The following is a 10,511-nucleotide window of genomic DNA, read 5'->3' on the forward strand; positions in this document are numbered from 1 at the left end:
CGCCTATGTCCCCTTTCACCACGGAGATCTACCATCTTACTGTCACCCAAGATACTGCTTCTGTCTGTAAGTTTCCTTGATGAACTTGATGTAATTCTTGATGTAATTAGCTTCCTTCTCCAGTTTCATGGCCATTTGGAAGTTGGTTTCATATAACTCAGGAGATTTTCTCAATACACACCCCAGTATTAGCTCTTTACGCCTTCCCCATGCCCAGTAAAAGAATGTGAATCTCGAAGGATGGAGAAGAAAGGAGGTGTCACCCTGGACCTGGCTGGAAAGTTGAACTTCCCAGTGGCACAGTCCTGGAGCTAAAAGAGTCAAAATTGGGTGTGGATATGTGTGTTTGTGTGCACATGCACACACTTGGAACACTCAGTTCCCCCTGGTCAGCCTCTACAGAAGGAGCTCTGTGGGTCCAGTGACAGGACAGGCAAACCTACACCACAGAGGCTGCCCCCCAGTGAGCCCAGAAGTGGAGAGAAATCACTGAGATCTTTCCAAGCGGGGCTACTCTAGAGGTTAGCCTCAAGTCAAGGGAAGGGATAGAAGATTCCTAACAGAAGTTTTTTAGCCAAATTAGCCACAGCTCTTCTAGCTATCACTGCACGCTGCCCTCACACATTATGTTAGAGGCGCCAGGGGTCTCTTTTCTTTGGAGAAGAGTCTTCAGTGATTATCTGTGGTCATAAAGTCATATCACTCCCCGAAAGGCTTCCAACCCCTGGGACTCCACGTTGTGGCTACAGAAGGCCCATCCTCCAGGTCTCAGACATTTCCAAGTAGTGTGGTCTGAGCTGCCCAACCCCTGGGATGATTCCTGGGAGGGGCCCTGGGGAGCCACTGCCCGGGGTCTTGGCACAACAGAACCAGGTCAGCAGGACAAAGGAGAGGAAGTCCACCAGGGCCTGAGCAACCACCCACCAGTGTGAGGGAGGCCTGAAGGAGAGCGGAGAGAATTGCCCAGCCTCTCTGCATAGAGAAGACCTTGAGAACTAATTGTTACCTACAAAGGGTCACTCAAGGAATCTGGAAATCAGCAGGACACCCACCAGTTTCTTCCACAGGGTGGCTGAGCACAGACTGCCAACGAGTGTGGGGCACCCATCTGTTCTCAGCTTCTGTGTCCAGAATTCCATCCTGTAAGGCAGGCCAGGTGGGAAAGCATAGGGGGCATGCAGGAAGGGCATCCTAAGTAACAGGAAGAGTGTGGAGAAGGGCACAGAGACACAGGAGGGCCTGGAGCGATTACAAAGAGTTTGGGGAGCCTGGGGCTTACCAGCACGTGGCCGGCGGTACCGGCAGATAGTAGGGCATGAAGGGGACAGGAGAGGCCAGGTTGTCCTAAAGAACTCAAATTTCATCTTGAAGGCAACAGGATCTTTTACTTTCAAATGGGGAGGAAGAATTTCTCACAGAGCCTAGTAAATGCTCACTCATTTTTGGATGGGTGAACTATCATTTTTGGATGGATGAACTAAAGAAGAAATGAAACTGGGTCAGCAGTCTATTAAATTTAGGATACTTGCTCAATTTTTAATTATAGTCATAAAAGCAGCCACCGCTCCTTAAGTGCTTAAAAGGAGTACTATCTCACTGGCTCTCAAATTTGGCTGCACACTAGATTTACCTAAGGAGATTTTTAAATACTAATAAATGGTGCCCACAACCAGGAATTCTGATCTAATGGACCTGGGATTTTTGAATGTCTTCTAGCATTTCTAATGTGCAGCTAAGTCTGAGACCCAAGGTCCTATCTCACTTGCGACAACATCCCCATGACACAGACTCTGTCATTATCCCCATTGTGCAAAATGGGTGCAGGTATCCCTGTTGGAGCATTGGATGATCTGTGTGTTTGTGGAAGAGAAAGACTGAGGGCTGTTTATGAGTCTAGGTGGAGTTTATCAACTGTCAGACTTGCATAAAGTCTTAGGATTGAGACTCATGCAGATTTAACACACAGCAAGGACCGAGCTGTTGTGTCTACCCAGAGCTACAGGGACAGAGTAGGGTGATGGCCCTACATTCCTGGACCAGGAAAAGTGACAGACACAGAGGGAGAGGGTGGAAGCCAGCTGAGGAAGGTAGCGGAGTGAACGCTGCTGAGCTCTTCTTGCTCCTCTGCCAGTACAAGTGGCCAGCCGCTCCCTCACTCTGTCTTCTCTGGAAGGTCAAAAACCCATCTACTCGGAGATGCTCCTTTTAGCAGCTGCAGTGGCTGGTTTCAAAGGCAGGGGAGGAAAAATAGGAAAGACAAATTTTTTGTGATTTTTCCCCTCAAACTTGTTGAGCTAATGTGATAAGGAAAAGATACACATTGCTGATGTATTACTAAATCAAGGAGTACCTGGCTCTCTACAGAGGGGAGGTGAAAGGCACGTCCCATCACCACAGTGGCTGTGGCCGGCAAGAGGCCAAGGGGGGGTGTGGGTGGGGCAGGTCCTTCAGTCCCAGTGTTGCCTAAGATCTAACTCCACCCAGTAGTTTTCCTTACAAACTGCTCCCACGTACACTAGGCCTCCTTGGTTTTAAGTAACAGAATCCATCTTGATGTAAAGTCAGCAAAACTTATTACACCAGCACAGGCACACCTGACCTGGAAGGACCAAGAGGAAAGGGAGGTGGCAGTTTGCTGATGTAGTTTCCCAGCCCTAGCTCCAGAATCGCCTCAAGAACTTGAAAATTTCCAGTTGCCCTGACTGGTTCTGTCAGGATCAAAGCATCACTATTTTATCTTTTAAAAGCCTCCCCAGATGTTTGAGAACCACTAAACTAGAGTAAGAATAAAAGCTCAACTGTATTGCACACTTCCTGTGCTAAGCCTTATTCTAGGTAATAACTCATTTCAGTTTTACTACTTGGTGAGATGGGTACAACTGTCTCCATTTCGAAGATGTGAAAACTGAAGTTCCCAGAGGCTTACGTAATCCAAGAAGGCTTCATGTGACCTGACGTGGGTGTTCAAGGATGAGGATGCTGGGGAACAGCTGGAGAAGCCTTGAAGGGCAGTCAGAGCAGCATGGTGGGACAGGGATGAGCAGGGTGCCATGGGCCAGTGGGAGATGATATTTGGTACCATATGACTGGGGGGATAAAGAGGCTCTGGGGACACAAGCTATCTGGAGGGATGACTGTGCCCCTGCGGAGGAAATAGGGCTTCCACATGAGCCCCTGTGTGGCAACTGGGAACAGGGAGTGAAGTAGAGCTGTTTTTAACCAAAGCTGTAGTGGAAGAACTTAAGTGGGTAGGAGACCAGAGTTTGGCTCAGATAGCAAAACTCACCCCCTCTCTCATGGAAAACAATTCTGGGAAACTCTTAAGGTCGGTGAGGGCTAAAGGATTTGGGGCATTGTGGAGCATTGACAGAGAGCAATTCTGAGACCGTCACATGACTTTCTAACTTGTCTACTAGCTCTGTCCAGTGAAAAGTTTAGAAACAATGACCAAGCCACTAGCTGTGACCATCCCTAGATTAGGTCTTGAAACTCAATGTCTCATTAAAACAAACAAACACAGACACACACAGAAACAGGGCTTCCTCAAGCACTGGCTGAGCCCAGGCGGAAATGTACAAGATGACCCCAGAACATATCTGACTGGATAAAAAGCAAACTACCAGTTACAAGGGTCAAAGACACTCAGGAGCCAACTTGAAGAGACTCTCACTGGCTAAAGATGGGAAATTTGAGTACAAATGATATTAGTTGGAAGGGCTTGAAATCCATCAGATATGTTGAAATTCATAAGTTTATAATTATATAAATTTGGTCTTTCCTAGAGAATGACAGAGAATCAATTTTTTACTCTTCAAAAGCACTAAATAAAGGGAAAGATCAAGGGATTTATCCTGCTTTCCCTATATGATCTTATCACTGGGTAGCCAGTAGTAAATGAAGGGAATTTTATCTTTATAAAAGTACTCCAACTCTAAAGGGGAAAAGGCATGATAGAGTTAAAATAGCACTATTTTGCAAACCCCAGTGATTTACTAGGTATAGGTATCAGTGGCTGCTAATATCACTTCCCAGTAACATCATAAGAAGAGAGAGGACCAGGCATTATGTGCCTCCTGAAGCCTTGCCAAAGAAATCAAACCTGAGTCCAAGCCAGCCTCTAGGTCCAGCTCCCAAACTGCAGGAGCCTGGTAAACTATACACAAACATGTAATCAGGAAATCCACACTGTGGCAGCTTCTGCAGGTCAAAGGGACCAGGTTCTTCCACAGATAGATTCAAAAAATAAAAAATAAAGAGCAGGAAAGTGTGCAGATTATAAAAGACTGAAGAGACTTAAAAGACATATCAAAGCTACTGTAATAGGGTAATCAATAAAATATATTTTAAAAAAAGATATATTAAAGCTTTTTAAATGTCCAAAACTAAACTAGAGTGTCTTTGATGCACATTCAGGTAAAAAAAGAAAACACTAAAACTGGGATACTGATTACTTGTTGGGGAAGAAAGGAAGGGGACTCTGGTTGGAGCGCGGGATGCAGGTGGGCTTCTGGGATGGTGGCAGAGGTCAATTTCTTGATCTACTGGTGGTTGGTTACACAGGTGTTTGCCTTGGAATAATTCATTAAGTCACATCTGTGTGTTTTGCTTCAAATTCTTAAAAGTATTTTTCAAATAAGAAAGCAGAGCGATGCTGGTGAGTAGCAGCTACAGAAGGAGGGAAGCTTCGCCCCTCAGTGAGGAGCACGCTGGGAAGCGGGGGCTGTGGGAGTGGTGAGCCAGCTGACGAGGTGGCTGGAAAGAGCGCGGGGGACGGAAGCGCCAGTTCGTGGTTAACCAAATCCTTGAAACCCCTGTGCTGAGGCCCTTAGGCAACCATAAAATAATATGTTAAAGGTAAGGAAAAGTATCCCTGTTTCAGTGACACAGGAATGCTTCTAGCCTTCTGGAGTGCTTCCCTCACACCCCACCACCACGCTTTCAACCTCTGTTTCCTGTTCACTTATTATTTTTATAAATATTTATTGTAAATATACTACATGACAGTCACTATGCTAAGCACTGAAGCCTCAGTGAAGAAGAAGGCAGACATACGAGCAGATTCTCTACCCCCTGAAGCTTATATCCTAATGAAAGAAACATAAAAGTAGACCAGTAAAGATAATGATTACAAATGTGGATGGGTCCCAACAAGGAAACCTTCAATGTGCTAAAGCAGAGAGAGAAACAGGGATGGTGGGGAACCGCTGTAGCTAGCTGGTGAGGGGGGACCTTCGAGGTAACGTGTAATCTGGGACCTGAAATATGACTAAAAGTCAGTTATGCATAGAGCATGTAGAAGAACATTCTAGAAGGTGAAAGTAAAAAGGCCCTGAGGTGAGGGAAGGGGCTGACAGGTTTGAAGAGCTGAAAGAAAATCACTGTGGCGATGATTAGTGAGTGAGAGGCAAGTGGCACAAGGTGAGAATGAAGAGGCGACAGGGAGCTGGTTCTGGAGGCCTCACTGAGGAGCTTGGAGTTTATTCTGGGAACAGCAGGCAGCTACATTAGGCTTAAAGCAGGGCCGTGGCATGACATCAATTAAGTTTTAAGACCACAAACTGCTGTCATGTAGAGAACAGATAGGAGGGGAAGCAAGGAGACCAGAGGGTGCTGCAGTGGCCCAGGCAGGAGAGGTGACAGTGGAGGTAGTGCACAGGGAGATCGAGATGTTATGGCAGTAGAACCAGCGCGACCTGCTGGTGGGTGGACGGACAGGCAGCAGAGGATACAGGAAGGAAAGAATTAGATACCCAAAAAGAGTGGCATTGGATATATGACAAAGCTCAGTACAGTCCCCAGTATACAGAAGACACTTACGTCATGGGACCAAATGGGGCCACTGAGAGAGCCCACAAAGAAAATATAAAAAGAGAGGGTCCAGAGACGTGCCTTAGCAGACACCACCCTCCAGAATGCAGCTGGAAACTCCTACGCAGGGCCCCAGAGTGCTGTTTCAGGCTTTCTGCGTCACGCCACTCAGTCACAACTACTTAGCCCTGCCCTTGCAGGGTGAAAGCGGCTGTAGTCCAAAAACTTGTCATTTATGGGCAGTGAAATTTGGATTTTGTATAATTTTCAGGTGTCATGAAATATTGTTCTTGTTTTTTTCCAACCCATTTACAAATGTAGAAAACCATCATTCGCTCATGGGCACAACAGCAGGCAGCAGGCCAATGGGGTCCCTGGCTGGAGTTTGCTGCTGGGGTTCTGAACCCAGAGGAGACAGGGCCAGCAGGTAAGACTAGAGGTGGCACGAAAAGGGACCCCAACAGTGGTCAAGGTCACCAGGCAGTAGAGCAGAAAGCACCATCAGCAGCTGCAGAAAAACTTTAGTGGTGGCCTGAGAAAGTTTAGGCCCCTGCACCCTCTCAGGGCTAAGGTGGACTAGAGACCTCAGTGCCCCTTGCTCTGGTTCTGCTGGTTGAGAGTTTTGAGCCAAAGGCTATTTTCATGGCCAGGGCAGTCTCCCCCTCACCCTGAAATCTTCTTACCCCAGCTGATGAAGAAAGACAAAGGAAATGGAATACACAAAATATTGTAAATCTGAGACTTCTTTTTACTATGGGAACAAAAGAATCATAAAAGGAACCACTTAGTATTCGTGATAATAATACGATGTAGACTGTGGTTAGCAGAATTCTAAGGTAACACCTGTTATGGGTTGAATTACATTCCCCAAAATTCATATGTTGAAATAAATGAGTTGGCCAAAAAGTCTATTTAGTTTTTTTCCATAAAATGAATGACACATTTTTTATTTTCACCAATAACTTTGTTGATTTGGATATTGAGTATATCAGCTATCTCCCACTATTGGCTTCTAGTGGGCAGAGGCCAGGGGTGCTGCTAAATATCTTCCAATGCATAAAATGCCCCACAGCAAAGGATTAGTTGGCCAAAATGTTAATAGTACCAAGTATTTCACAAACCACTTTTGACACATTCGATCAGTCACAGCACCTTCTCCATACACTGCACAAATCTATTTTTGTGTGTTTCAGTTGTGTTTTTACCTTTCTTGAAATAATAAACCATAATATGCCAAAAATGTTGCACATTTTCTTCCATCTTCAATAATTGGCTACACAAAAATTCAGCAATTGATTTTTTTCAATGCACCACTGATACGACAGCTGTCACACTACAATCTAACAAATAATAAAGTTAATAGCAGCTAAGCACTAGAGCCATCATAGGAAAAATCATAACGTACTTTCTGGCCGACCCCAAACTTTCCTCTGGTACTTCAGAACGTAGCCTTATATTGAGATAGTGTCATGGCAAATGACTTAACACCCAGGGGAACAACCATGTGAAGAAAAAGGCAGAGGTTGGTCTGACACTCCTGTGTGCCAAGAAATGTCAAAGATTGCCAGCAAACCACCAGAAGCTAGGGGAGAAGAATGGACAGATTCTTCCTCACAGCTTCAGAAGGACTCAACCTTGGGGACACCTTCATCATAGACTTAACACCTTTAGAAGTACAAGACAATAAATTCTGTTGTTTCAACCACCTAGTTCGGGGTACTTGTTAAGGCTGCCCTAGGAAACAAACATAGCACCCAAAATTCCAAGTGTCCACACTCTGTGTAACTGTGAATGAGACTTCTGAATATGAAGGGTGTCCCTCCTGTCATTATGTTATATGATATGGCAGAGGGATTTTGCAGATGTAATTAACGTCCCTAATCAGTTGACTTTGAGTTAATCAGAAGGGAGATTACTGTGTCCGGGTCTGACCTAATCAAGTGAGCCCTTAAAAGGAACCAGGCCCTTCTCCAAGAGAGATGTGCAAAGCAGGAGAGGGCTGTGTGGCAAGGGCCTGAGGGAGAGCTCCAGGAGCTCAGAACATCCCCAAACAACAGAGAGCTAAAAAGCACTCCCCTCAGTCCTTCAACCACAAGGAACTAAATTCCACCAACAACTTGATACACCTGGAAGGGAACACAGAGGTCCAGATGAGAATGCGGTCTGACTAACACCTTGATTTCAGTCTTGTGAGACCCCGAGCAGAGGAGCCAGCTATACCAGGCCTGGATTTCTGACCTACAGAGCTGGGAGATAATAAATAAGTGTGTTTTGAACTGCTAAGCTTACAATATTTTGTTATGTTGCAGTAGAAAACGAATGATAGAATAAGCTCTAAATTGCAGAAATAATAATAAAATCTTTTAAAATGACCTAAATGTAATAGTGTTAAGTTGGATATTTTTATTATAATGTTAATCATAAATAGGAAAAAAGTTAACAGTAGCAAAGCACTTTAGATTTCCAAAGTGCAATAGGGAAAAGAAAGTTTTTAAATATGCTAAAAATAATTCTAATTGCTATCAATTGGTAAGAAGCTCCTGGTTGAAACGAGGTCTTCTGTAGCTGAAGAAGCACAATGAACCCACCCCCTCGCCTTTCAGCCTCCAAATACACATGTGGCTTAATAGAGACTAGTGGGGGAGGAATGATCTTCCTCCCACTCTCACCCACCCATAAGTGATTAGTGACAGAGAACAAAGAAAGCCACGTGCCTTCTTGTTCTAAAACTTGAAAGAATGGAGCCAGGTGGGGAAGGGAAGTATCCTGAGAAATGTCTGCATCACAGGAATAACTTGAGAGAAGCCAGGCAGTCCACTGACAGTGGGCAACATTAACAGACTGACCAGCGAATTTCTAGACCCAACTTCTAAATATTCTTCCTCTCTTTTGATGTCTAGTTAACATTTGACCAAGCAAATTGGGAGGCTAGATAACAAAATAGCTTGCATTGAGCACCTACAAAGTATTGAGTACTGTACCCGATACTTTTACCATGTAACTTCAGCTAATCCCACAGCCATCTGTATTAGTGAGGGTTCTCCAGGTGGATGTGTGTATCAATATAAGTAATTTATTATAAGGAATTAGCTAACATAATTATGGAGACCATCAAGTCCAAAATTTGCAGGGTGGACTGGCAGCCTAGAGACCCAGGAGAGTCCATGTTCCAGTTCACATCCAAAGGCCACGTGCTGTAGAACCAGGAAGAAGCAATGCTGCAGTTGAAGTTCAAAGGCAGTCTGTCGGAGAATTCTTTTTTGCTCAATGGGGAGCCAATCTTTTGTTTTATTTAGGCCAACTGATTGTATGAGGCCCACCCAGAGTATGGAGGGCAATCTGCTTTACTCAACGTTTACAGATGTAAATGTTCATCTCATCCAAAATACACTCAAAGAAATACCCTGAATGCTTCACCAGATATCTAGGCTTCCCACAGCCCAGCCAAAATGACACATAAAATTAATCGTCACACCATCTGAAAAGTAGATATCTCCCTCATTTTATGTATAAAGAAACAGGCTAAAAATTAAGTGACATACTCAGTGAAGTATAGCTGGTTGGAGTTCAGACTGCAATCAAGCCTAGTCTCCCTGACTCCAGAAAGTTGGGGGTAGGGTGAGCACCACCAAAGCTCACCTAGAGAGAAAATCCAGTCTCCCCCACCTACACTAATAACCCTCAAACTGGTATTCAATCAGCTGGCAAGATTAGCGCCCCTCCTGCGCTTTTAGGAAACTAAAATCTCAGCTTGGAGACAAAATCAAACAGCTGCAAAAATATGTGGCAGGTCTTACTCTCTCTCTGGCACAGGTGCTCAGGGCGGCTGAGCCACTCCCGAGTCACACCAGAAAGGGGGTGGCAATGGCAGGACCAGGACCCAGGTCCATCCACCCTTCCTGCTACAAGAACCTGACAGGTTCTTCTCAGGTGACCACAGAGAAGAGTAAGCACTCAGACAGGGGGATGAGCACTTGCATTAAACAATTTTATGAGGGTATCGCCTCTGAGGTCCATTGAGGCAAGAGAAGAGGTACTTCTCTTCAGCAGGAAGTAGGAAGAAAGTATTCCTTTAAGACACTCGGAGCCTCTCGAACTGGAGACAAAATCAAACACCTGCAAAAATGTGCTGCAGGTCTTATTTTCTCTTTGGTACAGGTGCGCAGGGGAGTTTAGGAAAGTCACGTGGCAAATGTCTCCCTGCCGCATCCTGCTTCCCGCGCACATAGCCGGTGCAGCAACCCCTGATCCATGCCTCTACTCTGCTCTTGGGTCTGAGTCCCACCCACTCAGGAAGCCGACTTCCTAATCCACATCCCGGCCCGTATCTGTTCCCAGATCAGCGACCTGTGCTTGCCTTAGGCCTGGAAGTTGACTGCGAGACCACTGGTGACATCTAGTGGCCAAGGTGGCTGCAGCAGCCGAAGAGCCAGGCTTCCTGGCTTCAAACACGGCTGACCCTTGGATGGAGAAAGCCTGGCAGGAGTCTGAGACTCACCAGGAGGGAGAACCCCTGTGCAGAGCAGAGAGGACTCAGGGTCATGTGGATTGAATATTAAAAGGAAGGTGGCTTCATTTGTTACTCGAGGCTGATGAAGGTACAACTATGTTAAAAAGCACGGAAAGGCCGGTGGCCGTTTCTTGATTCTGGACCTCAGTAAAGGGCCTATTGAACGTTTCAGGGTCAGACCCCTGCTGAAGTC

This window comes from Phyllostomus discolor, chromosome 3 (assembly GCF_004126475.2).
Source record: "Phyllostomus discolor isolate MPI-MPIP mPhyDis1 chromosome 3, mPhyDis1.pri.v3, whole genome shotgun sequence".
Taxonomy (NCBI): Eukaryota; Metazoa; Chordata; class Mammalia; order Chiroptera; family Phyllostomidae; genus Phyllostomus; species Phyllostomus discolor.